The sequence below is a fragment of the Eptatretus burgeri genome, chromosome 4, assembly GCF_056783735.1.
Source record: "Eptatretus burgeri isolate ZD-2024b chromosome 4, Ebu_testis_v1, whole genome shotgun sequence".
Classification (NCBI taxonomy): Eukaryota; Metazoa; Chordata; class Myxini; order Myxiniformes; family Myxinidae; genus Eptatretus; species Eptatretus burgeri.
In genome coordinates, this window is record NC_140964.1 from 28,464,943 (window position 1) to 28,489,942 (window position 25,000).

General features: G+C 36.9%; 1 long non-coding RNA gene across 1 annotated transcript in view; it reads left to right on the plus strand.

Annotated features, from left to right (window-relative positions):
* LOC147027697 (uncharacterized) overlaps window positions 1-25,000 on the plus strand; it is a 308,214-nt gene that overhangs the window by 107,559 nt on the left and 175,655 nt on the right. The gene's annotated exons all lie outside the window — the stretch shown is intronic.

Sequence of the window (25,000 nt, forward strand, 5' to 3'; positions counted from 1 at the left end):
CTGATGTCAGCAAACGGCGACAGGTAAAGATTACTCGGGGTTGCACAGCCAGAAACGTGTTGGACACAATGTGTTTGATTTGTCTTTCAAACCTTCATGATGATTGCCCTTTCCAGGGCATCCTGATATCGACTGGACATTTGTCCAGACCAATCTTCCGATCTTTTGTTGTGTTTAGAAACTTGTGCACGTATCTCGTAAGTATATGCTCAGGATAACTATTCTCACCGAGTATATTCATGATTTTGTCAATTTCAGCAGGAAGATTACCATATCCCTGTGTGTCGTATGAGGCGACCAGGGTTGCATCAGGAAGGGCATCCGGCGTAAAAACCTATGCCAAATCATTATGCGAACAATAAAATGGATTTCCATACCGGATCGGTCGAGGCTCAGGTTACCAACGACCGCCACCGGTACCGTTGGTCAGCAGGGTACCGGTGGAAATACTGCTGGGCGAAGGAGGAGAAGGAGATGGGGAAGGCGGGTCCAGAGGCAGTGAGAGAGGTGGAAGGGTAGAAGTGTGGAGGTGAGAGTTGGAACTCTGAATGTTGGGACTCTGACTGGCAAAGGGCGAGAGTTGGCTGATATGATGGAGAAAAGAAAGGTGGACATACTGTGTGTACAAGTGACCAAGTCAGGCCCGTCGCTAGGGGGGGGGGGGAATTTGGGTGCAATGCCCCCCATGGCGCATCTGGTGCCCCCCCCCTTGTACGCCACCCATTTATGCCCTGTTGCACCCTGTGAACAACTTAGTGTTTAAGGACGAGCGCCCACTGTGAACTTGCTGTTTAAGAGTTCACCTGTGTGAACTAAAACCCTTATTCCAGATGTTTAACATGGTGAATAATAAGGCCTTCTTGGATAAACTGTTCTTTCATAATATCCTTCTTTGAATAACAGTCAAGAGATAAGTGTGCGCTTCCCAGCGCACCTCCAAAAGCAAATGGAAAGACAATACAGTCCAAGACCACAAGATAAAAGATAATAACGCAAGCACCAACGCCAGCAGCCAAGACCTCGTGTCGAATGTCGATGTTGTGGGTGGTTATACTGTATATATCGTGGATCATTTAGTTTTGAGGAATAGCTAATCAGCGTCTTCGATATGGAGACCCTATTGAGCAGGTTACCTGATTGGTTGTAAGTTAGGTATAAATGTAATATCGTCATAATATGATAAAGGAAAAGACATAAATTTACATTATTAAAGATGAAGTGCACGTGCACCACGTGACCTTCACAACCCGTCAACCCTCCATCTTACAAAAGTAATTTTATAATAAAAATTAATAATATGTGTGTATGCAATCATGCTTACATTTGAAATGATGCAGATAAAATCTGTTTTTGATGCATGGATCATTTAATAAATAAAACCGTCAACCGTCAAATCTCGCGAGTCGCGAGATTAGTGACGCGAGTCGCGAGATTAGTGACGCGAGACGCGAGATTAGTGACGCGAGTCGCGAGGGACGAATCACAGAGCACGAGCTCGCAGCAGGAGAAAAAGACGTGGATGATGGATATACGAAAATGGCTCAGAAAAGGAAAAAATGCAACCGACGAAAATAAAGAAGATGATGAAAGACATGTTGTGGGAGGAGGAGGACGAGGAGGAAAAGACGATCATGTCGATGAAATACCGACAGAAGCTGGCCAACCTGGCCAAGCCAGCAACGTCAGCCCTGTGGCTGGAGCCCCAGCACAGACAGCCGAGTTTCCATGCTCGGCGGCGGTCTCAGTATCGGGTGTGACTGTCAAGCCGCTTCCCAATGATCTTGGAAGTGAGAGACCGAATCAAGTTGTTCTACAGCGGTACCCTGGCCATCTGTTGCAGAACAAGAGTCGCTCGTTTGTGTCCTCGTGGTACCAGACTAATGAATGGCTGGAATACAGTGTGCACACAGATGCAGCATTCTGCTATCCATGTTGGAAGTTTAACACCGCACGTGGCCCAGTGGACTCCACTTTCACAGTGCGAGGCTACCGGAATTGGAAACATGCCATTGAGAAAGGCAGGGGGTTTCACAAACATGCAACTTCAAAGGAACATTTAACTTGTGTTTTAAGGTGGAAGGAGAATGAGAGGCGCATCGATTGTGGTGAGGAGATTTCCACACTCCTCAATGCTGACCAGCTAAATAGAAACCGGTACTATGTGTCTGCTCTCATAGATGTTGTGGGATTTCTCGCCGAAAATCAGATACCTTTTAGAGGGAGCCTTGATAATTTTGAGGATATGTCAGACGGGCACAGTGGGCTCTTCCTCTCGCTTTTAAACTACACACTCAAAAAAGACACCGAGCTCGCCGAAATAATAAACATATCCCACGAAACGCAAGCTATACTAGTCCGGAAATGCAGAATGAACTGATCTGCACATTGAGTAATGTTGTGACGGATGCCATCGTGGAAGAAGTAGGCACATCGTGGTTTACCATCAAGGTGGATGGGACGAGGGACCCCACTGAATGTGAGAACATATCAATCATCTACTCACAATAGCTACAGCCGACGCTGGAGATGCAAAAACATTGACAGACCTAATAATTGCAGAGCTGATAAAAACAGGACTTGACACGTCAAAAATATTAAGTCAGGTGTACGACGGGGCTTCGGTAATGGCTGAGAAGCACGGTGGGGTGCAAAAGTTGTTGCAAGAGATATTGGAAAGAGAAATCCCCCATGTGCACTTGTTAAATCACCAACTCCATCTGGTAGTTATCCACGCACTGGCAGCAGAGAAAGCTGTCACTGATTTCCTCGGTTTGTTGTTGCCTGTACAAATTCTTCAGAAAGCCCACTGTTGCTGCACAGTATAAAGCTGAGCGGTTAAAACGACTTCTTGATCAAAGTTGGACGGGACATTTAGCCACCGTGTCTGTGATCATCGGATCTTTTAAGGATATCACACCCTTACTGTCGGAGATTGATGCAGAGCGCGCCGACGGTGCAGAGATGAGGATGGAGGCTATTGGGCTTTTGCGGGAAGTCTCTGGGCCTGCCTTCATGTTCATTGCTATCTTTGTACAAAAACTGCTGATGTTGTTAAATGGCCCTAACAGACGCTTGCAGGCAGAGGACATGGACTTGTTCACGGGGTTGGAACTGGTGGCGAGTGCTACAGAGTGCGTGAAGAAACTCCGCTCTGAGGATGAGTTCACTGATCTGTGGAACAAGGCCAACGATGCTCGCACTTCTACACCTGCACCACTAAAACGGAGATGCACAATGCATAAGAACTTGGAACAGTTTGTAGTTTTGGAGACGACAGGACAAAACAACGACAATGACAAGACGGAACTGCAGAGGGTTTTTTACAGCGCAATTGACACTGTGCTTGGCAAGATCGCTCAGCGCTTCAGTGAGCGCAACACACAACTCGCCTGTTCACTCGCTGCCTTGAATCCTGAAAATGGCACGTTTTTGGATCCCCACTTGCTCCAGCACATCATGATATTAACAAAGTCAACCATCAGTAAAACAGAGTGTGTGGTTGCAAAGGAGTTTATTCGCTCACAGACAGAAAAGTAGCCAAACGAGAGATGGACAACACAAAAACTCCTCTCAACATACCACAAAACGCTGGAAACCATGCCAAGTGTCGTGACTGCTATGAGACTTGGACTAACATTTGGTGCGTCCACTGCCATGTGTGAAAACTCATTCTCAACATTGAGGAATGTCTTCACTGACCATCGACGGTCCATGCGCCATGCACGCAAGGCACAACTGGTACGGCTGGCCTTCGAGAGAGACCTCACACGTAAATGCCTGAATGAATGGAAGGAGAAGGTCCTCAGAAGATTCCACACTGAGACACGTCGCCTGCAGCTCTTCTGACAGCGAGTACAGCGGTATAAAAACTATACGAGGAGTTCAGATTGTGTGTGTGACTGCTGGTGATGCGTGTGTCGTTGTGGTTGCAGTGTGGTTGTGGTCAGCACCTGCCGTCGTCGGCTGCTTTGTACTTCTGATGTTTAAGTTAAATGTTGTGCTTGGTGCTTTGCATATCCCATATCTAGTGCTTTGTGCATAACCTTACCTCTGTGTAATTGACTGCTTTAAATGCGGACCTTGTGGTAGCTTCAGGCTGGTCGTATTTGCTGTTGATAGTTTAACGTGATGATCGCAGGTCATAGCCTACTGTATCTTATTTGAAAGTGCACTGATTCTGGTGCCAACCTCCCCCGTTTAGTCATTGTATCTCTGATATATTAATTTTCTCATGCCAATTCTTCACAACACCTTGTATCAGTGCACCTGAATTGGTGCCAATTCCCCAGAAATCATTGAATATCTGCATTGTGAATGTGCCAGTTTAATTGTGAATGTGCCAGTCTAATCATTGAATATCTGCATTGTGAATGCGCCAGTTTGTTGCGGCTCTCCTGCATTCGAATAATTTTAGGCCAAAAACATCAGAACATGTTAAATCGAGCTGAGATCAATTTGGTTAGTATGCGACGGCAACCTCAGTATAGATGTGTCAATGCTGCATGAATACAATAGTATACCGGGTTATCAAAAATATTAAATATAATAATTGTGCCCCCCCATCCAGTTCATATGCCCCCCTTAATACTGAGTCCTGGCTACGGGCCTGGACCAAGTGGATGGGGAGTAAGGCTAGGAGCATTGGAAGTGGTTTCAAACTGTTCTACCATGGTGTGGATGGGAGGAGAAATGGTGTCAGAGTAATCCTGAAGGAGGATTATGTCAAGAGGGTATTGGAGGTGAGGAGAGTGTCACACCGAGTGATGAGTGTGAAGTTGGAAATTGAAAGGGTGATGATGAATGTCATCAGTGCATATGCCCCGCATATGGAGTGTGAGATGGAGTATAAAGAAGATTTCTGGAGTGAGTTAGATGAAGTGGTGGAGAGTGTATCCAACGATGAAAGAGTGGTGATTGGAGCAGATTTCAATGGGCATGTTGGGGAAGGGAATAAAGAGCATGAGGAGGCGATGGGTCGGTACGGTCTCAACGAGAGGAATGTGGAAGGGCAAATGGTAAATTTTGCAAAAAGAATGTAAATGGCAGTGGCAAATACGTATTTCAAGAAGGAGGAACACAGGGTGACGTACAAGAGTGGAGGAAAGTGCACACAGGTGGATTACATCTTAAGCAGGAGATGCAACCTGAAAGAGATTAGAGACTGTAAGGTGGTGGCAGGGGAGAGTGTAGCTCGACAGCATCGATTGGTGGTGTGCAGGATGATTTTGGAGGTGAGGTTGAGGAAGAGAGTGAGGGCTGAATCAAGGACCAGATGGTGGAAGCTGAAGGAGGAAGACTGTTGCGTGGAATTTAGGGAGGAGGTGAGACAGGTGTTGGATGGTGGTAAAGAGGGGTTGGATGATTGAGCAACTACAGCTGAAGTGGTGAGGGAGATAGCTCGGAAGGTACTTGTTGTGACATCTGGACAGAGGAAGGAAGATAAGGAGACTTGGTGGTGGAACGGGGAATTACGGAAAGTATAAGGAAGAAGCGGTTGGTGAAAAAGAAGTGGGATAGCCAGAGAGATGAAGAAAGTCGGCAGGAGTACAAGGAGTGGCGGCGCAAGTCAAATAGAGAGGTGGCAAAGGCTAAGGAAAAGGCATATGGCGAGCTGTATGAGAAGTTGGATACAAAAGAAGGGGAAAAGGATTTGTACCGATTGGCAAGACAGAGGGACCGAGCTGGGAAGGATGTGCTACAGGTTCGGGTGATAAAGGACGCAAATGGGAATGTGCTTACAAGTGAGAAGAGTGTGTTGAGAAGGTGGATGGAGTATTTTGAGGAGCTGATGAATGAAGAAAATGAGAGAGAGAAGGTTGGAAGAGGTGGAGATGGTGAATCAGGAAGTGGGGTGGATCAGTGAGGATGAAGTGAGGACTGCTATGAAGAGGATGAAGAGTGGAAAGGCGGTTGGCCCAGATGATATACCAGTGGAGGCATGGAAGTGTTTAGGAGAGATGGCAGTGAGTTTTTTTAATCAGATTGTTTAATATAATCTTGGAAAGTGAGAGGATGCCGGAGGAGTGGAGATTAAGTGTACTGGTTCCGATTTTCAAGCACAAGGGTGATGTGCAGAGCTGTGGGAATTAGAGAGTCATAAAGTTGTTCAGCCACACCATGAAGTTTTGGGAAAGAGTAGTGGAAGCTAGGTTGAGAGGAGAGGTGATGATTTGTGAGCAGCAATATGGGTTTATGCCAGGAAAGAGCACCACTGATGCGATGTTTGCTTTGAGAATGTTGATGGAGAAGTATAGGGAAGGCCAGAAGGAGTTACATTGTGTGTTTGTGGATTTGGAGAAAGCTTATGATAGGGTGCCAAGAGAGGAGTTGTGGTATTGTACGAGGAAGTCCGGAGTGGTAGAGAAGTATGAGAGAATGGTGCAGGATATGTATGAGGACAGTGTGACAGTGGTGAGGTGTGCAGTAAGAATGATGGACTGGTTAAAGTTAAAAGTGGGATTGCACCAAGGATCAACTCTGAGCCCTTTCCTGTTTGCAATGGTGATGGACAGGTTGACGGACGAGATCAGACTGGAGTCTCCATGGACTATGATGTTTGCGGATGACATCATGACCTGTAGGGAGAGTCGGGAGCAGGCTGAGGCGAGCCTCGAGCGGTGGAGGTACGCACTGGAGAGAAGGGGAATGATAGTCAGTCGGAGTAAGACTGAGTACATGTGCGTAAATGAGAGGGAGGTGGTGGTATGGTGCGGTTGCAAGGAGTTGAGGTGGGGAAGGTGGATGGGTTTAAATATTTGGGATCAACTGTCCAAAGTAACGGAGAGTGTGGTGGAGAAGTGAAAAGGAGAGTGCAGGCAGGATGGAGTGGTGGAGAAGAGTTGCAGGAGTGATTTGTGACAGAAGGGTAGCTGCAAGAGTGAAGGGGAAAGTATATAAGACTGTAGTGAGACCAGCTATGTTGTATGGTTTAGAGGCAGTGGCGCTGACAAAAGACAGGAAGCGGAGCTGGAGGTGGCAGAGTTAAAGATGCTGTGATTCTCGTTGGGAGTGACGAGGAAGGACAGGATAAGGAATGAGTATATTTGAGGGACAGCGCAGGTAGGACGGTTTGGAGACAAAGTGAGAGAGGCGAGATTGAGATGGATTGGACATGTGTACAGGAGGGAAGCAGAGTATATCGGGAGAAGGATGCTGAGGATGGAGCCGCCCGGTAGGAGGAGAAGAGGAAGGCCAAAGAAGAGGTTCATGCATGCGGTGAGAGCGGACATGCGGGTAGTTGGAGTATCAATGGAAGATGTGGAGGATAGAGCGAAATGGACACGGATGATCTGCTGTGGTGACCCCTAACGGGAGCAGCGAAAGAAGAAGAAATGTATACGTATATTTATATATATATATATATATACATATATATATATATATATATATATGTACACGATATATATATATATATATATATATATATATATATATATATATATATATATATATATATATATATATACATATATAAGTAGTCGATATATGGGGTTTCTCGTGCACTCATTCAAATGAATGGGGGAAAAGGGGGAACTCTGATTTAAGGTTAAAAAGTCCAAAACAGGAGTCTGATTTTCTCCCCATTTACCCCATGCAAATGAATGGGGGAAAAAACTCTTATTTAACCCCTAAACCCCTAAATAGGAGACTGGGATAATACAAATGAATTGAAAAAAACTCTGTCTCAAGCTGCAAAAGCTCGAACCAGGAGTTTAATCTCTGCCCCCTTCCCCTCCTCCACCTTCCAACCCCCCAATGTTAAATTGGGACTAACTTAAGGGACTGACAAATTGGAAGTATAATTTAGATCTCTGTCCTATTGAGACACTGATTAAAACAACATTTCTTTTATATTATCATTCCATTCAAAGAGTGAGCCAATGAATTTTTGATCATGTTCTACTTCAGGTAATAAATTAATTTTCCTCTTACGTTCATCACCATCGAGTATGTTCACAAATATTATTTTAGAACTTAGTTCTTGATCTAAATATCTTTGTTGAGCAGAAATAAAATGATGAACTTCTCTCAATGCTCTTGTTTGACCACCTCCTGAGCCACATATCATTTTGAGATTCTAGTGAATTGTTTTTTCCACTGTTTAATTGATAACCATCAAAGTGTTCAGTCCATTCAATGATATTTTTTTTCTTCTTTAGGGCCCTGTCACACCTTGATGTTTTAGCCAGCGTATGGCAACATATCAAAATGTATGTAAAACGCTGGTGTACGCTGTACTATTGATGTTTTTTTTTCAGTTTTGGGCATATTCATAATGAGTTGGACGGCTGCATAATGTATTAGTAACGTACACAGAACATTTCGATAACTTATAGATAACTTATACCAACGAATGCTTCGCGTGTTGTCGGCGTTCACAACCTATGCCCAACGATAGTCTAACTTATGCATAGCGCGTGGCAGTGTATCGCCGACGATCACGTGGCGTAGCCTATTAATGGGCTGCCGCTCAACGATTTAAATCATAACCGCACTAGAAATCGAAGTGTCAACATCACCGTCATGCTGAAGAAGAAAAAAAAAAAAACCATGGAGTCTGGAACACTGACTGGTTCCTCCTTTGAAGCCCATTTTTATATACCAATTCCCCTAAACACTGCCAATACGCCATTATACGGTAGCTGTAAGTTAGAAACACGTTCAGTAAGTCCTGTGGTCATCCGGAAGACGTCAAATACGTCTACATACGTCAATATGCATTGGAAATACGTTACACATAGGTTCAAAGCACGTTACTCCTAGGTTAGAAATAAGTTTCGGGTACGCTAAACATTACCTCGACATGCTTCGACTTATAAGTAACTTACAAGTAGCATGTATCGATGTGTGTCAATGATCGCATAACGTGCCTACAACTTATGGCCAGCGTATGCGGAATGTGTGAGTCGTACGCCGAGCACGTCAGAAAATTTTGAGCATGCTTAAAATTCGTCGACCAGCTCGGCGTACTATGACGTATGCCAGCGTGCTTCAGCGTACTCTTAACGTATACAAATTTACCCGTAACGTATTCGACATGTGCCAGTGTTTTAGACAAATTTTTCATACGTCGGCATACGCTGGCTAAATCGTCAAGGTGTGACAGGGCCTTTACATCCTCCAACTTATTTGTAATTCAATTTATCTGCTTATTTCTTTTATCCACTTTTACTCCGGTTTTTTCTTCAATAAGGCTTATTTGATATTTCTCACATTCTTTATGTTTTTCCATTTAAGTGCCAAGGTTGATTACATCTCCACTCTTTGGTTTGGTTATTGCTTGGTTCTATCATTTATAAATCAGTAAAAGACGGTAGTAGTCCCTCAGCACTTATACTTATAACCATAAGGGAGACTATTAATTCCATTCTCTAAAATATATCTTTTATCATCAAAAGCTCCTAATGCTTTCTTATTTATTTCTTCTGTATATAATTGATGTTTATAACTTCTTATTTTATTCATTTTTCTATACTCTTCCTTCTTTAAGATTAAACAGTTGTAATAATGTTTAAAGTTTATTGTTTCATTTCTCATTTTTTATTTATTCCCTTTAACTTCTTTTTACACCTTTCAATATTATTGTCAATATATGTAAAAGCATAAGCCTTTGATCTCAATCCTATAAATTCACTCATAACCTTCCCACCTAATTCATCTTTAAACTTACCAATAACCTTTTCGTTATTTGATGAAAACAACACATCACCAGGTTTATAATAACTTGTATCATATATATCAATATTATCAATCATATCCTCAGATACATCTCTAGTCTTTATTTCTAATATAAAACTATCTGTATCCATATATAACAATGACACATTATCCTGATACTTTAATTTTAAATTATTATAGTCATAGTCATACATAAACAACTTTGACACATGAAGAAATGATGTTCCTATATAAATAGGTTTATCCATTTCAATACTCTTTTTTTCAAATGAATAGCACAAAAGTTCTCTGAAAATACCTCCACCCGTTCAAAACTTGGTTTGTTAATTAACTTTGAAGCCTGTTTCCAAGATGTAGCAAGTCTTATGTTTTCTCGATTTCTAACATTTTCCATAGTCTTTCCAAATACAGCATTATTCATTAATTTATAAAAGTCCTTCTCAAAATCTGTTTCTGCATTTTTTCTACTTTTGTATTAAAATCAATATAGTCCTTTAACTATAGACTTTGTTTAAATTTCAAAATCCTATGAATTTTCTTCACTCTCAACCCAGCAGATAAATATTGTCTCAAGTTCCTTTGATGTAAAACATAACTTTCTTTATCATTTAATGTAGTAAGTAGTTTTTCTGAAGATTTACCTTTTATATAAAATGACTGTTGGTAATCACTTAACCATTCTCTTCTTGGACTTTCTTTATCGGAGGCATCATCCATGGTTAAAGCCTATTTATATGTTTTTATGTTTATTATGAAGTTCTTCAGGGTATTTTAAATCGACCTCAAAATAATATCCAACTTCAGCCTCATCCAAATCTTTTTGAGAGGAGATAACAATATCAAGTAAAACTTTTTCATAATGTCTTTTCTTTAACCCATTTAAGTTTCCCATAAGATAAAGATTGAGACATGGCCCACCCATACAAATTGTTAGCATCATAAAACATCAGGTAAGAGTTGTCCTCATCTTATATATTATTTCCGAGTTTGTGGTTTCGTGTCGCGCTATCTTCGACTTTGTTCTGCGCTCGAGTAACGTGATATTCGGCTTACATTATCTCAAAGAACATATGAGGTGCATGGTACAAATAAAAGTAAATAAAATGGTTCTGAAACAGTGAAATCGTATTCCACTTACTGCATTAAAGTAAAATTGCTACTAATACTCTGCATCAGTTCCTTTCTCAAACACACCCACCCTAACATGTCGCGCAGAGCACGGGTTATGCTAGTTCTTATTAAAATTTTGTTCGTCTTTTGGCTGCTCCCGTTAGGGGTCACCACAGCGGATCATCCGTTATGATCCCCATACTGATTTGGCACAGATTTTACGCTGGATGCCCTTCCTGAGGCAACCCTGGTCGTCTCTTACGACACAGGGGTAAGGATTGGGTTTCGCCATGATTCTGGGCTGCTCTACACCCTCTCATAGCGCGGTCCAGCGCAGAGCTCCCGTCCTCAAGCGATCCTCCAACCCAAGCCTCCGAGTTGCTGGATTACAGGCGCACGCCTCTACGCCTGGTTTCTCATTCTTATTATAATCAGGAAGATATTTGTTATTTGCTTTAGCATATCTCTTGGAACATCCTTGAGATATTCCTCCTCTTTTAGCCTTCTCTATCATTAAAAGCACATCTATATCACTGATTAATTCCAAATTTTGTTTTGTCATTTTTAACATAGCACTCCAAGCCAAACCCGGGGCTGTGTAATAGTGAGCTGGGTCTAATCCATAAGAATTTTTATTATGACATACTCTTCTAAAAGTTTCAAACACATCACTTAATAACAGTACATCAATTTTAAGATATAAATCATGATATTCCCCAAGATTATTTATATTAAACTTCTCCCAAACCTTTTTAGCTTGTGTATAATCTTCATCAGAAATATGAGAATAATTATTCAACTTACCATAGCAAATCTCCCTTGAAGGAAGTTGTGTTTCTTGAAACCTTTCAAATGAAACCATATAGTCATACAGATATATTCCCTTTTGTGATAGGAGACCAATCTCTTCTTGATTTGAGAAATATGATTTAAGACTCGGGAAGTTTTTAATATTTGATGCTAACTCAGATCATGAATCTCTGATAAACTTGTATGTGTCAAGAAATCTGATTTGGGTTATGGGGGATGTATACATTGTTTTTGTGAATGAGATGTATTTTGGGAATGGCGAAAATATTTCCGAATGTCTTTGAAAGGTCATTTATAAATAGATGTGTGTCATAGTGAGCGTTGTTGTGAAGAAAGACAGGAATAAAATTTGGTGGCTTGCAATTAAGATTACAATGGGAATGAGCTGGACCTCTATATTTACCAGTAAGATGACGGTGATCCCTAACCTTGACCTCTCCCTCAATTTCCTCATCACAAATATGACAGGTACTGTTCTCTCGAAATTCCTTTTCCTCTTCCTTTGTTAATGACATTGGTTTATAGGTTTTCACCATTATTTCTCTTAGTCTTATACAATCTTTTTCCAATCGTCTTACAAACTCCTCTGAGGCATCTTCCCCTCTATAAAGTTCTAACTTGTTGTATTCATCACCAACAGATGATTTGATATAATAACAGAAACCACAAGGAGTATGTTTTTGGTATATATTTGTGTATGATTTATTTAGATTTGGAGAAACAGTGTCTATCTGTTCAAGGATACTTTCAAAATCAGCATATATCACAAACGGATGTTTTATAGATTTGTTAAAATCTTCGAATGATATGTTTGAACCTGCTTCTGGTAAATTGATTATGGTTGATTTATGATGACTACAATATTTCGAATGTTGATTTAATCATTCTTTTGTGTGAAAGGAGTTGAGATATCTCTAACAAGGATACATTTTACATTTTCTCTTATATATTTGTGATTTGGTTAATCTTGAGAAATTTTTGATGAAAGCATTATGTGATTTTTCCTCTGAAGTAACGTGGAGAAGGTCAATGTGTGTTTCATCATTTTTATAGTTGTTTGAAATTTTTAATATCTGAACTTTGTTTGTATCCGTTAATCCATATATACTGAACAAAAATATAAACGCACCAAGCGATTGTTATTATTTTACCTCAAACTCATTAATACTAAATCTTCACAACAATTTGGTTATAGAATCCATGACAATTGAGCATTAAATTTCAAAGAGTTCCTTGAGAATTCTGGCGACAGTCTTTGCGCTACAACAGCCGACACAACCGAGGTGTCACTGTCAGAGTTCACACAGTCAGTAGCGGGTGTTGGCCTCCCTCAAGCTTGGCCTCCCTCAAGCGGTTACGCACCGTCTGGGCTGAAATGCGCCTGTTATGCAGCCCGACAGTCTCATCGGCAGTCCTCGTGGCCGGTCGGAGTCGATCCCGGAGATGTTGCAGCTTCATGTGACGATCCTGACCGGCGGTGGTCACACGTGGTCGCCGGGCATGTGGGCGGTTCATGGTGCTTCCAGTCTCTCTGAGGCGCGTTCTCAGGCGGCTAATGGTGGAGTGGTGGACATTGAAGTGTGCTGCAACGGCCCGTACTGACGTCCCAGCATTCAGCATGCCAATGGCACGCTCCCTCAAGATTTGTGACATCTGTGGCATGTTGACATTTGGCACCAGTCCACATTTTGGGGAGGCCTTTTATAGGGCAAGCTATAGGGAGTGTTTGTGTCCTGGTCACGCTCACTGACCATCACTCTGTCAAGCCCCATGGTGCTCATGGGAAGGATTACTCAACGTGTGAGTCCACACACTCAGAGTGGTCAATTTCAATGGGAACATCTGTCTTGAGCAAAACAAAGGAACCATTGCTCAAACATATCATCGGTTTGACCATTTTCCCATAATGGCAATCTTGACTTAGATATTTAGGTTGGTGCGTTTATATTTTTGTTCAGTATACATAAACAGATAGATTATTCATTTTCTCAAATTTAGGAATTTCTCTCAATGACATTGGAAACTTTAAATCTTTAACATTTAATGTTTTCTCATATTTCTTATAATGTTTAATCCTTTCAGGATTCCATTGTGGAGGATGTAAGTGAGCAAAAACAGACCATAGAAAACATTTATTATCTTTGTTTTGAATATTAACAACCACTTTCTTAAGTTTTATCTTTTTTTGGTAAATCATTATAAGAAGCTTGAAGAGGATCTGATTTTAAGATGTGTATATCTAAAAAGATTATTTTTGTGATAGTAAATCCACGACCAACTTCAGTGTTATCAACATCTTGTTCTTGTCTCTGGAGATCATCGTAAACATCACATCTTACAAAATCTTGAAATGATGAGATAAAGTGGGGGTTTGTCCTCATATCGGGAGTAGTTTCATCATCTTGTCTTACCATTTTCAATTTTACTCCCATATAAAACTTAAAAGTTTTCATTTCACTTAATGTGTTTTTAATTATAGTTTCCATACTTTGTTGAACCATATCAACAGCTTCCGTGATTGAAGATGGTCCGTGGTCTTGAAAGCGAAACAATCTTATTTTTATATGTCCTTTAAATGCTTCATCAGTGTTTTCAATGGAGACTTTAGTGGTGCCCTCCCGTTCTTCATTGTTCTTGTGTTTGCGTGATTGAAGATGTCTATTATAAAAAAATTTTTAAGAATATCATTATCACATCTATCACAATGTTTTGTTTCTTGGTCAAGTGGAGATATTTGTTTGAAAAGATTGAATGTGTGTTTGTTGGTTTGAAGGTGTTTTTTATAATATTTATATTCGTGATTACAAACATCGCAGTACGTTGTATTCACCATATTTATAGAATAAAACTTTGCTTAAACTAAAATTTTCTTGATGAAAATTTCATTTAATTTATAGGTGAATCTGTGCTTAAAACCATTTTATCCTCCAACTTTTTTTCACTTAATAAATACAATGTTTCAAGACACAAAAGACAAGTTTCAATCAATCTCTTCATTTGTTAAAGATACTGAGAAATATGTCAAGGATGTAAAATTGAACAAGGATAAATATAACAACTATTGGATAAAAACAATTATGGTGAATAATATGAGTTCTTCAATTTCCTTCAGTGGAAGGGCTTTTAGTATATCTGGAAGAACATCAATTAAAGTATCTCCAACAAAAGTTTCTCCTCCCCTTCTGGTAATATATTCAAAAATAGAAGGGAATGTTCTTTTGAACATATGAGTCCCCTGGGACCACCAGGTGGCGCCATGAATAGATACACAGCGGTAGGTGCTGCCGCTAGGCGAGCAGATGTTTAGCAGCATCATCATGGTTGGTGTCTCGCAATATAATATATTAGCGCGATTAAAATACCGTTTTTTTCCTCGCATCTTAATGTCTGTCAAAAAACCAGAGTCAAAGTGCACAACTACAGCTCATACCCTATTCATTGAGGTGTTTTTCGCGCCCCCCCCCATTGCTTTCCCGTTTTCACGCCACTGTCCACACAAAATTAATCAATCAATTCTATACAGAGTCCGGGGGACAACTAGAAAAAGCAAGGAAACAAGAAAAAGTATCAAAAAATAATAACCTTATGGAGGAAGCTTTCGAAAGAAAACACAAGACCATCTGTAATATGCAAGGAGAAATTTGTATTTTTTTCAACAACCCGAAAGATATAAATCCTGATGAAATAAAGGATGTTAATATATCAGATGAGATGACATTTCGTTCAATTGTAGTTCAGGATCATTTTAAAATTACCTTTAATATAAAAAATGTAGTAGTTGAATCTGTTAATCAAAAAAAGTATAGAGATAGAGATGGTAATGTTTTTTTCTACAAAGTAAATAAGTCATTATTCACTGAAGATTTTGAAGATTATGAGAGTGATCATGATACCGAGAGTTTGTGTTCAAACAATAGTTATGAAAGTAGTTTTATAGATGATTCTGAAAGTACCAAAGATGATACCGAAGATGAATTTCAGTTTAAAGTAAAGTTTTACTTTATAAATATTCTAGATTTTGAGCCTCTTGAATTCCCTGATTCTCCATATTACAAATTTGAGAATTGTCCTGCATGTGATAGAGTGGGATTAAACACAGAGTCAAAAGCCTATAAACAATGTATATTCTGTGATTATCTTCTAATTAATGATAATAAAAAAATATAAAAAGGAAAATAATTATTTTAGATTTACACCAAAAATGAATTACTTTACAAGATTGATTAGAGAAATGAATGTAAAGTATGAGGGTGGTAACACCTTTCCTTACAAGGGAAGAAACTGAACGCATTAGAGAAATGTTCAAAGGATTGTTGTTATATATTATTCACGATTGTCATTTTCAGGGAAATATCAACACAAGATATTGTATAAATAAAATAATGGATTATCTTGAAATTAAACCTGAACTGAGGATAAAAGATAGTTTCCAAAAAAGCCAATAATAAATTAAATAACCTGTTTTCCAAATATATAAATGAATGATTTTTTTACCAATTTGGGAAAATAAGTTAAAATTTGACAACCATAAAAATCTCCCAAATTCATTAAGATGCCTCATTGTTGGTTCAAGCAGATGTGGAAAAACCTGCTAACTTTTAAAGATGCTCCTTACTCCCAACTTTTTAGATTATGATAATTTAATGTTTCACAAAGTCGAGTTTTCAACCAGAGTTTCAACTACTCTCAGAAGGTTTTCATGCTGGTCTTCAAAAAGAAGATATAATCGGTTTATTTAAACTTCAAAACAATATAAATGATTATAACATTGAAGATGTAATACAACTATTTTGTGATACACAGAGATGTAAAAGAAATCAAAACTGATAAGTTGTATTCTTAGTGATAATACGGATGATATACCTTCTCCCCAAGATTTGGATAAATCAAAAAAGAACCTCATTATCTTTGGTGATTGTATTAATGAGAGAAACCAAACGGTAATGGACAGCTACTACGCAAGAGGGAGACATTCTTCTTGTAATTGTATTTATCTCGGTCAATCATACTTTCAACTTCCTCGTCGTTCCATCAGAAACAATGCTCATACTTTTATTTTATTCAAGTTAAATTCAATAGATATAAACAATTTTTGGAGAGATAATTGTTATACATTATGCAGTAAAAAGGAATTTGTGGATTATATGAAGCACACGACTTGAATATATAAATATATTGTTGTGAAACAAGATGAGATATTAAATGATATTTTCCAAAAAATAAATGGATGTGAAAGAAAGAGCAAGAAGATTTAAGGAACATCAAGAGTTGGTTTCAAAAGTTGTAAAACAACAGGAAGACATAAAGAAGAAACGCAGACAGAAACTAACGGGCAAAGAAGCATTTGAAAGAAAATAAGAGAATTTTTTAAAACCACTTTTTCAAAACTTCCCAAGAAAAAATTATAGATGTTTCCTCAGTTCCCACAATAGAATATACTCCTAAAAAACTTCAAATGTGAAAATATTTCAGTCAAATGACGGAGGAAGAATTACAGCATATAGCAGAATTAGAATATGATGATGAAGGTTTATTTCAACAACTGGAAGAGATGAATCAACCCCCTGATTATATTGTGAATGCTCTTCAAAGCAATGAATATTCAGCGGATTCAAAAACCAAAGCAGGACTCATTCCAACAGAACAACCAGCAATATTTCATCTTGTTCAAGAAACGGTATTGATATTTAATGATGAATTAAAGTTCTTGAATTCTGCTCAACCCCCTGTTAAACTAACTCTGAGATTAATGTTTCTTCTCACAAAAGATGGAAGACAAGGTTCAACTGTGAGGGATGAATCAAAGTATTTTGATAAACCATTGGATAAGAAAAATAATGATGATAGAGTATATATTGATCTGCTGGACACTGTTAATCATAGGGTTAGTCTTTCTGGTAAATGTCACAAGAATGAGAAGGGGAAACACATTATCCAGGCTTTAAGTAGGCTTGGTTCAGGTGTTAGTTTTCTTCCAAATGACCCATCACAATTAGTAAATAGACTGTTATTGTTGTTAGGTAGTAAGAAGGCTGGAAATAACAATTGTTTTAATGAAGCATCAGCTATTTTAGACCAGCTTATGAACATGAAAATAATAAATTAATATCAAAATAAAGACATTTTATCTCATTAAATAAGATGAGAAGCACAATCCTGAGTTTTAATTTCACAGCAAGCGACCACACATCTTCATTACCATACCCACTACAACTAGACACAACAAAAGAATATGAAGCATCTTTATTGTCCATGGAAACTTATAATACCTTATTTAATATTACCGAGAAAAATGACAAGTTTAGTTATCTGTGAAGTGGATACAAAACGATAACAGTCTCACCCGGAGTATATGGGATTTCTCAAATATCTTCCGAAATTGTTCGTCTTATGAAAGAACAGGGTGATGAACCAAAAAATATTGTCATAGATATTCAAGAACATACTTCAAAATCAACGATTCAACTTAAAAATAACTACAAGGTTGATTTCACAATTGATAATTCATTTAGAGAGTTATTGGGTTTCTCCTCAAAAAAGATTGAAATTAATGGGATGTTTTACAGTGATAATATCATTCAAATATCCTCAGGAATAAATTCGGTATTAATTCACTGTGATTTGATTGATGGTGCTTATAATGATGGAAAAAAAACAAATACAATATTTTCATTCAGTGCATACTCAACCCCAATTGGTTATAAATTCAATATGGATCCCAAAAATCTGGTTTATCTTCCTGTGTCAGGAAAAACCATATACAGAGTAAATTTTAGGATAACCGACCAAGATAATCGTATGATTTCTTTTAATGGAGAAGTTATATCCATCAGAATACACCTACGTGAAGTTTTCCAATAAATAAATATGATGGTTATTGTGAGGAAATACGAGTTGGGAAAATATAAAATAATTACAGGTGATGGGATGTTCCTTTCCCCATACTACAAGGGTGAAGATATGTATCTTGGTAGAGGATACTATAAACCTAAGAGACAAAGAGGTGGTCGGACATCAATTTAGAGGAGATGGGATAATTGATACTCTAATAGGTATTGGTTCAACTATTCTTAAACATAAAGACCTATTTGGTTTAACTGCTTCTGCTGTGGGAAATGTAGCAGGTGCTATAAAGAGTATAAAAGATGCCCAAAAGGAATCTCATAAATTACAAGCAATAAAAGAAATTAAGAAAGGTAAAACTCAGTTGTCTCCGCAAGAACAACAGAAAATAATTCAAATACTTGGGTCAGGGTTTCAAAAGTTTTAACATCTTTTTTCCGAAATAAATACAAGTATGGAAGCAATTGATAGTATCTATGATTTGGATGATACTATTATCATCTCAAACTCCACTAAAAAAGAAGATTACTTCAAGGTAAATGCAATAACTGGAACAGACGGGAATGCAAATGGTACATAAAGTTTTGAAATAAATAATCAACAAACTTATTTGAATCTATCCGAAAGTTTCTTGTTGTGTAAATTTAAATTCACTGAGGCTGGAAATAACACAAATGCCACACCCGTCAATGATTTCTTCTGGAAAATTTTTGATAGTGTTCGTTTATACATTGGAACACAAGAAGTTGAAGTGGTTGATTATGTCACTGCTGTATCTTTAATGATGAAATTTACACTCTCTTCATTCAGTGTTAGAATGGGAAAGGGGGCTGTCGAAGGTTTTATTCCTGATATGTCAACGGGAACAAACACAGACCCTGGATATAGTCAAAGGAAAGGAATATATAATGATGATACAAAAGCAGTTCATAGTCTTACTGTGGCAGTTCCTCTAAAGGTATATTTGGATTTTGTGATCATGATAAAGTTCTGTATGGTCTTTATATTAGATTTAAACTACAAAGGAATGATAATGAAAATAGATTACTTTTTGGTGTTGCGAGTGCTTTTGTTGATCAGAATAAATTTGTAATTGATGAAATGAGTTGGTATATTAGTGAGTATACTCCTAATCTTAAAACAGAAGAGATGTTAAATAGAAGACTTAACTCCAGGAAACCACTCAATGTATCATAATCTTAAAAGAAGATGTCAACACGTTAAACTGAACCAAACCACTTACACGTGGAATTTGGGTGTTCTGGAAGGAAAGCCACGATATCTGTGGATCATTTAAAAAAAAAAAAACAGATGGTGATACTGCTACTGATAAGAATAATGCATTGAGTGATAATGCGAAGGTGAAACAACTTTTTTTTATCCACGAGATAGATTGGAAATTAATTGGGAAAAAAACGATTTTGCTGAAGCATACAAGTCTCCCTAAAAGGTGTGTGAAAGTAATGGATATAAAGAACCTATTTTGGATATGACAGCATTTAAAAGTTTGTATACAATCCCTGCGTTTGACGTGAGTGCTCAAAAGGAAACTATAAAGTCTAATCGGGTGGATACTTCCCTTTACATTGAAAGAGGAGAGAGTGAAGAAGTTGATGCATATTGTTTGCTTTTGGAAGAAACAGAATTACAGATTAATACAGATAATGGTGTTATGATTCGTCTCACATAATTTTTTGTTAAATAAATGAGTGGCAAAGTACCAACTGGGGTATATGTTAATCAAATCAATCTTCATAAATTATCATCTTGTGTTCAAAATCAAAAGCCTTGTATGATTAACGTTAATACAATTCAGAGAAAAGGAGCAGTAAGAATTGATGTTTTGCTCACAAAAGAACAGGTAAAATCTTGAACGATACTGGCTCACTTAAAATTAAAATGACAAAACCAATGTTGAAAAAATATTCAATAAGAGAGACGAGTGGAGGATTTCTCCCATTTCTAATTCCTTTATTTGCTGGTTTAAGTGCGGTTGGACATTGACGGGTGTTATTTCAACAGCGGTGAAAACTGCCAACGAAAGGAATGCTCAACTCCGGGCTCAAAAAGAATTGGAAAGACATAACAAAGAGTTGGAGAAACAAAGTAGTGGAAGTGGTGTAATTGTAGATTTTGCTGAAAAACTTGAAAGTCTGCCTGATAAAGCGAGATTGTTCGTTGGAGATGTGCTTTCTTCTATCGCACAAGCAGGTGTAAAATTAACTGAAAGGGGTAATGGATTATATCTTTCTAATAAATAAATGAGCATTGATGATTGGTTTAAAGAATTTGGAAAGAATACAACATCAAATTTACAACTTGTCAAATATTGTAAAAAATTAAAAATTCATAATGTGGTTATTTGTATGAGAGATGAATTAACAAACGTGTCTAAACTTACATAAAATATTATTATGAACTTAGAAGATAATAATGGGAACGGTTCTCATTGGGTTTGTATTTTTAATAGTCGAGACAAATATTATTTTGATAGTTTTGGTCTTCCACCACCTGTTGAAGTCATAGAATTCTTACAAAATGGTGTTTATCAAACATTTCAAGTCTAAGAATTAAATTCCAAGTGTTGTGGTCAATTATGTCTGTATGTGTTTTTTCAACTCAACAAAAATAAAAAAATTTATGACTATTTTTAATATAATATGAATGACTTATGTTGGTAAAGATGGTTCTATCTTTGGTGTATCCCAAGAACTGGATATTGATTTATCAAATTATTACACAAAGGCACAGGCTGAATGACAGAAATATAGTATAACAAAAAATAAAACAGCTGTGTATTCCAAAGATACAGGAGTGTTGATTTTATCTCCAGGACATACAGAATTCACAGTTCCAATTAAAATAAATTTTTATAAAGAAGGGCATATCGTTTGTATGAGAATAGAACAATGGGGGTATGATATGAATGATTTAGGTTAAAATTGGTCATTTAAAATTGACTTAGATGACCTGGAACAATTAAATCAGTCTCGTAAGGAAGAATATTATCCACTTGGTATTGAGAATGAGTTTTGTAGAAGCACGATTAGTAAACAACAAATAAAACAATTTAATTCGGGTAAATATAATAATGGTTTTGCCCTAGTTTATATCATGAAAACAGAAAAAAACAGGATTATATATAATAAGTAAGGAAATACAAAATTATTTAACCATTGGAAGATGGGGAGGTGTTTCGTCTCATAATATTATTCTGTCATATATTTCTAATACATAAATGATGGCAAGAAGGCTTCAAGAAAATTATCATTACTGTGTCCAAGCATACCTTCAAGAAAAGGGTCTTCGGTATTTTAATAAATATGTTCTACAATATAAGAATGAGGTATTTTCAATAAAAGATTGGCTTTATACTGATGTTGATAAACCAACAACTTTGGGTTTAATTAAAAAGTTAAATAATGAAAAAAATTATGAAGTTAAGAAAACGTAAGGCTCTTTTAGAAATTCAGAAGAAATTATATTGGTTTCCTGTTGTAAAAAAATTATTTTGGAAACAGGAATAACAAGAAATCCTGATGAATATATGTATGATACTCTATGGGGTGTCAGTGATTCAAGGATAGTAAGGGACGAGGAAGGAGTTTATGAAACTTAGACAGAAGAAGAGAGAGAAGAGGAGGAAAAGGAGAAGAGAGAGAAGGAGGAAAGAGAGGAGTAAAGAGAGAAGAGAGAGAAGGAGGAGAGGGAGAATAGAGAGAGGAGAGAGAAGGAGGACAGGGAGAAGAGAGAGAAGGAGGAGAGGGAGGAGAGGGAGGAAAGAGAGAATGAATAAATATCAAAATATGGAAACCAGTGAGATTAAAAAAAGATTGGAGGTATTACAGAAATAAAAGAAAATAAATAAATCTCACTGTACCGAGGAGGAAAAGAAAGAATTGCCAAGTCTATTAGAAATATTTTCGACAAGATGATTGGCATCGTTTTCAAGGGAAAGATATTGACTTTCATTTAAGTTTTTCATTTTTTTCCTTTAATAAATGGAGGAGAGAGAGTGAAGACATTTCTGAGCATCCTTTATGTTTTAAAAATTAAGATTCAAATGTGCATGTTGGAAACTAAAAAGGTTTTTGCACTCTGTAAGATTTTTTCTCATAAATAAATGAGTTATTGTCTCAAATGTAAAAAGAAAACTAATCCGAAAAATATCTCATATTTTAAAAGTAAAAATAACAGGGTTATACAAAAAGGTACATTTTTCGGTGTGTGGTTCAAAAAAAAGAGTCAATTTATCTCCAAACACAAATGTGGAGGAGATATACAAAAGTTTTTTTTTCAGTAAGTAAATTTACAACGACTGGAATACCAGGGGAATTGCATCTACCAGGGTATTCTTTCTGTGGTCCAGGCACAAACTTGGATAAAATATTAGATGAGGCAGACAATCCTAAACCATGGAGTAAACCCATCAATAGGGTTGATGAAGTGTGCATGAGGCACAATATTGATTATGGGAATTCCACAACTTTTGAAGAAAAGCATGAAGCCGATACAGAAATGTTGTATAATTTGTCTCTGATACAAAATCCAACCTTGAGAGAAAAGTTGATAGGTTCATCGTGAAGATGATTCGTACTAAATTGAAACTTGGGCTTGGAAATTCAAAAATCTATTAGGCTCTAATGATGTCATTAAGATTGAAGAACAATTAGCTGATGAATTACATAAACCAATAATCACAAAGTTTCATAGAAGGAAGGTTTATTCCAAGGAAGTTGATTATATCTGGTCCGCTGATTTGATTGAACTCAATAATGATAAGGGGTACAAGTATGCTTTAACCGTTATTGATTTGAGGAGTAGATATGCGTGGGTTGTCCCTTTAAAAAACAAAACAGGTAATACTCTTATGTTTGCCTTTAAACAGATATTTAATAAAAGCAAGAGAAAACCTAAAAAAATTGTGGACTGATGAGGGCAGTGAGTTTTATAACAAGACATTTATGAATTTTCTAAAAAATAACAGCATTACATAATATAGTACCTTTAATGAAGGCAAAGCTGTTGTTATTGAGTGCTTTAATCATACTTTAACAGAGAGACTATATAAAAAGTTCACACAACTCTGTTCTCAACAATGGTCATCTTTTATTCAGGATATTGTACATAAGTATAATGACACGATTCACACGTCAACGAATACGAAACCATCAGAAACATTTCCAAAATTAGAATGTGAAAAAGAGATTAATGTCAGAAAACCTAAGTTCAAAGTTGGTGATATCGTAAGAATATATAGGTGGAAATCTCATTTTGAAAAAGGTTATACAAAGCGATGGACAAATGAACTTTTAAAAATTGTTGATGTAATAGATACAGTTCCTTGGACTATGACTACTAAATTTATATAGATATATATATATATATAGATATATATATATTTATATATATATATATATATATATATATATATATATATATAGATATATATATATATATATTTATATAGATATATATATATATATATATATAGATATATATATATATATATTTATATAGATATATATATATATAGATATATATATATATATATATTTATATATATATATATATATAGATATATATATATATATATTTATATAGATATATATATATATATATATATATATATATATATATTTATATATATATATATATATATATATATATATATATATATATATATATATATTTATATATATATATATATATATATATATATATATATATATATATATATATATATATATATATATATATATATATATATATATATATATATATATATATATATATATACAGATAGATATGTACACACACACACATATATATACAGTCATGCGCCGCATCAACACATTTCGGGCAATGACGGATCGCATGTACGACGGATCTGCCAGCTCCATTATAATGGAGCTGAAAAATTCCTATCGCTGAGTGATGTAGCCGACGTAGCGCTGCCAGTCGTATAAAAATAGCACATACAATTATGTACAGTACATAATACTTCATAATGATAATAAACAACGACAGTGTGGCCCCGTTATAACGCGACGGTTGAGGTCCATAAAATGTCATCGTGAAAAAAGCAGGGTCGTGCTGAATTGGGATTCAAGGAAATCGGCTTTCAAGCAGAACCAATGTTTGCACGTTTACCTTCGAGCAAGTAAATTACCTTTGAATTGAAGAATTCTGCGAATAAATCGTTGTTACAGTCGAAATTAAAACACATATTTATTTTTAGTGAAGCTTTTTATGTTGTTAAAACAATCGCACTGTTCCGAAAATGTATCGCACAATTGACAGGTGCTCGTTTCTTCATTTGTAAATTCTAACATCGATGCAATGATTACGTATTTATAAAATCCAAATGCTATTTATTCACCTTTCCATAATCGATGTGAGAGAAGATGGCCATCATGAACAGCACAAAGGTAAAACTAACGTGTCTTCCGTCTATCTTGGATGTATGTTACAATTGCCTTCAGTATTCAGTACAGTAACATGCTGTACAGGTTTGTAGCCTTGGAGCAATAGGCTGTACCATATAGCTGAGGTGTCT